General features: G+C 50.8%; 1 non-coding gene across 1 annotated transcript in view; it reads left to right on the top strand.

Moving 5' to 3' along the window:
- Positions 1-4,730: 4,730 nt before the first annotated feature.
- Positions 4,731-5,000, top strand: part of LOC124591041 — a 1,909-nt gene continuing 1,639 nt past the window's right edge. The window contains exon 1 of the ribosomal RNA XR_006976899.1: positions 4,731-5,000. This exon is cut by the window's right edge and continues 1,639 nt beyond it. This is a non-coding gene — a ribosomal RNA (small subunit ribosomal RNA).

The following is a 5,000-nucleotide window of genomic DNA, read 5'->3' as shown; positions in this document are numbered from 1 at the left end:
GCGGGCTCGCCGTGTCACTAATGTACAGAGATACAACAGTTTCGACTGGAACCGGATTAAACGTATACACGGCGCTGATTAGTAATAGATAGAGCCATCAGAATACAGATAATGTATACAACTGTCCGTATACATGCTGAAAGACTCTGCTCACAATCACAACCACACGTCAGCCACACACCCTTATCACGCACTACTCTCTGCCTGTAACACGCACACAGACAATATGTAAGCACCAGCATGGAACAACACCCAGTGCATCCTCTCCGCCACATTAGACAATCCACACTGTCATAACCAGACTGGGAGGTCCACTCAGAAAACAGAATATCCCACCCACCCGACAACCACCATTGCTCAGCCAAGCCACCAACACCCACACATGTCCTACACAGGGGTGCACCCAACATCACAATACTGCCTCCTCTCACAGCACACAAACAATGGCAGGAATGAAAGACACAGGTCTGCCACAAGCATGGAATGAGAGCGCCGCCTGTCATGAGCCAAAGGTGCATCCTGACGTGGCAAATCAGATGATGCCGCAGGCATCCACTTACTATAATCACAATCAACAAACCGGCCGCCCCGCCCCGCCCCCCATTAAACCTTTCCTTACAACAATGTGTACCTTAACCTAACCTATATCGTACCGTAACCTAACCTATATCGTACCGTAACCTAACCTATGTCGTACCGTAACCTAACCTATGTCGTACCGTAACCTAACCTATGTCGTACCGTAACCTAACCTATGTCGTACCGTAACCTAACCTATGTCGTACCGTAACCTAACCTATGTCGTACCGTAACCTAACCTATGTCGTACCGTAACCTAACCTATGTCGTACCGTAACCTAACCTATGTCGTACCGTAACCTAACCTATGTCGTACCGTAACCTAACCTATGTCGTACCGTAACCTAACCTATGTCGTACCGTAACCTAACCTATGTCGTACCGTAACCTAACCTATGTCGTACCTTAACCTAACCTATGTCGTACCTTAACCTACCCTATGTCGTACCTTAACCTAACCTATGTCGTACCTTAACCTAACCTATGTCGTACCTTAACCTAACCTATGTCGTACCTTAACCTAACCTATGTCGTACCTTAACCTAACCTATGTCGTACCTTAACCTAACCTATGTCGTACCTTAACCTAACCTATGTCGTACCTTAACCTAACCTATGTCGTACCTTAACCTAACCTATGTCGTACCTTAACCTAACCTATGTCGTACCTTAACCTAACCTATGTCGTACCTTAACCTAACCTATGTCGTACCTTAACCTAACCTATGTCGTACCTTAACCTAACCTATGTCGTACCTTAACCTAACCTATGTCGTACCTTAACCTAACCTATGTCGTACCTTAACCTAACCTATGTCGTACCTTAACCTAACCTATGTCGTACCTTAACCTAACCTATGTCGTACCTTAACCTAACCTATGTCGTACCTTAACCTAACCTATGTCGTACCTTAACCTAACCTATGTCGTACCTTAACCTAACCTATGTCGTACCTTAACCTAACCTATGTCGTACCTTAACCTAACCTATGTCGTACCTTAACCTAACCTATGTCGTACCTTAACCTAACCTATGTCGTACCTTAACCTAACCTATGTCGTACCTTAACCTAACCTATGTCGTACCTTAACCTAACCTATGTCGTACCTTAACCTAACCTATGTCGTACCTTAACCTAACCTATGTCGTACCTTAACCTAACCTATGTCGTACCTTAACCTAACCTATGTCGTACCTTAACCTAACCTATGTCGTACCTTAACCTAACCTATGTCGTACCTTAACCTAACCTATGTCGTACCTTAACCTAACCTGTATTGCGCCTTAACCTAACCTGTATTGCGCCTTAACGTAACCTGTATTGCGCCTTAACGTAACCTGTATTGCGCCTTAACGTAACCTGTATTGCGCCTTAACGTAACCTGTATTGCGCCTTAACGTAACCTGTATTGCGCCTTAACGTAACCTGTATTGCGCCTTAACGTAACCTGTATTGCGCCTTAACGTAACCTGTATTGCGCCTTAACGTAACCTGTATTGCGCCTTAACGTAACCTGTATTGCGCCTTAACGTAACCTGTATTGCGCCTTAACGTAACCTGTATTGCGCCTTAACGTAACCTGTATTGCGCCTTAACGTAACCTGTATTGCGCCTTAACGTAACCTGTATTGCGCCTTAACGTAACCTGTATTGCGCCTTAACGTAACCTGTATTGCGCCTTAACGTAACCTGTATTGCGCCTTAACGTAACCTGTATTGCGCCTTAACGTAACCTGTATTGCGCCTTAACGTAACCTGTATTGCGCCTTAACGTAACCTGTATTGCGCCTTAACGTAACCTGTATTGCGCCTTAACGTAACCTGCATTGCGCCTTAACGTAACCTGCATTGCGCCTTAACGTAACCTGTATTGCGCCTTAACGTAACCTGCATTGCGCCTTAACGTAACCTGCATTGCGCCTTAACGTAACCTGTATTGCGCCTTAACGTAACCTGTATTGCGCCTTAACGTAACCTGTATTGCGCCTTAACGTAACCTGTATTGCGCCTTAACGTAACCTGTATTGCGCCTTAACGTAACCTGTATTGCGCCTTAACGTAACCTGTATTGCGCCTTAACGTAACCTGTATTGCGCCTTAACGTAACCGATATTGCGCCTTAACGTAACCTATATTGCGCCGTAACGTAACCTATATTGCGCCGTAACGTAACCCACATTGCCCCTTAACGTAACCTATATTGCGCCGTAACGTAACCTATATTGCGCCGTAACGTAACCCACATTGCCCCTTAACGTAACCCACATTGCCCCTTAACGTAACCCACATTGCCCCTTAACGTAACCCAACACACGTTGGGCCTTAACCCAACACACGTTGGGCCTTAACCCAACACACGTTGGGCCTTAACCCAACACACGTTGGGCCTTAACCCAACACACGTTGGGCCTTAACCCAACACACGTTGGGCCTTAACCTGCTCTGTAATTGTCATACGACGCGTTAAATTAGTGTAGTGTTGCCTAACTGCAACCCCCGCAATATAGTTTGCTACTCGCACTGCCCGGTCCCCAGTGTATCGCTTCATGTTAAACACCTTGCAGCTATACACTGTAATGTGGATGGCAGCAGGACGTACATGCTCAATGCCCTTTGCAGTTGTTCATTGGCATTTGCAGTTGTTCATTGGCATTCGCATGGCGAAGCACTTAGCCTACGCTGTGGTACGGCCTGTGTCAACTGTCCGCTGATGTTGTACGTCCAAATCACACACTGTACTGCACATTGGTCCTCATGTACTGAATGATACATCGTGGTACATGTGACCGTACAACGACTGCGCCAACAACGGCGAACCATGCGGTCCAAATGTTGTGCACTCAGCTACGTGTCGTCTCCCTATAAGAGCTGGATTGCAGTGTGGTATGCCCTGGATGGCGATCAGCATGAGCCGTCTGTTGATGTAGTGGCGCGTGTTGTCAGACGTAGTCGTCTCTTCTCACACACCGTGATAGCACGGTGCACTGCGTTCCACATCTGCGACATGCGACAGAGGCCGGTTGACAGTCGTTCGCGCAATGGACATCGCATACGTACGGGGGCCACCTTCCACGTGTTCGCTAAGCGTGGACATGTTGTTGCGTGTATGTGGGCAGACAGTGTGTCGTGACACCTGACACAGGCATGCAACAATCGTTGAATTTGCAAATGGCGATGGACGCCTACGTTTGCTGGTGACGTTACGCAAATGAACAACTGGTAAACCGTTGTGGTGCGGTTGTTCTCGCTAGGGGTGAATCAGTGATGGCGACGATCGGTTGAGCTACCAACCGGTTGTTGCAGCGATACCCACCATGCCCACGAACGTGAATGGCATGTGGGTGTGAAGCGATACGCGGCGGTGGCTGGGTGGGACCGTCCCCGGCCGGTGAGGGGGGGCCTCCCGGCGTGTTGGCCGTGCGGTGCGTGGGCGCACGCGCTACAGCCGGCTGGTGGGGGCGGCCAGTGGCAGGCGCGCCGGCCGACGGAGGCGGCAGGCGGCGCAGCTGCGCGCCGGCGCACCCTGCACGCGGCGCCGTGCGGCCAAAGTAGGTCCTCGCGGGCCCGGTGCGAAGCGCGGTGGACATCTGCAGTGTGCTGGTCCGATTGAGGACTGTGTGCGCTGAGGATGCGCCGCCGCCCGGCGCTCGGCGCCGCGACGCCGTCTGCTGCTCGGTCGCCTCTGCGGTTCTCGCAGGTGGTTTGTATCGCAGCTGTGCGGACGTGTTGGCGCGTGCGCTGTGCTGGGAGAGTTCGCTTCGGCACCCAAGTGGGGCTTTTGTCCTTCTGTGGCGCTGGCGTTGGAGCTGCCGGTCACCGTAGGTGGCGCGTGTTGTCTCCCGCCGGCAATGCCACGACAGCACGCTCCCGGGCCTCTGTCGGCAGCGGCAAGCTCAGTTGGGAGCACGGGTGGTCGCACCTAAAGCGTCTACTCGCCAAACTCCGGGCGATTGCGCCTCTCTCGAACCCGACCAAGTACTTAGGACGGCGCTGCGCGCCGCCGGGACCTGAGAGGGTTTCGAGGTGTATGGTGCAGGGGAGCTCAGCCTCCTCCTGTTTGCAGAATAATTGAGCGGACGCTTGCGTGTTCGCGCGGGCCCCCGGGACACACTCCCGGGCGGCCGGCTGCTCAGCTCTAGTTGACGCAGCTCCCTGGTTGATCCTGCCAGTAGTCATATGCTTGTCTCAAAGATTAAGCCATGCATGTCTCAGTACAAGCCGCATTAAGGTGAAACCGCGAATGGCTCATTAAATCAGTTATGGTTCCTTAGATCGTACCCACGTTACTTGGATAACTGTGGTAATTCTAGAGCTAATACATGCAAACAGAGTCCCGACCAGAGATGGAAGGGACGCTTTTATTAGATCAAAACCAATCGGTCGGCTCGTCCGGTCCGTTTGCCTTGGTGACTCTGAATA

This window comes from Schistocerca americana, unplaced genomic scaffold (assembly GCF_021461395.2).
Source record: "Schistocerca americana isolate TAMUIC-IGC-003095 unplaced genomic scaffold, iqSchAmer2.1 HiC_scaffold_796, whole genome shotgun sequence".
Lineage (NCBI taxonomy): Eukaryota > Metazoa > Arthropoda > Insecta > Orthoptera > Acrididae > Schistocerca > Schistocerca americana.
Note: the sequence above shows the minus strand (reverse complement) of the source record. Positions and strands in the feature narration are given on the sequence as shown.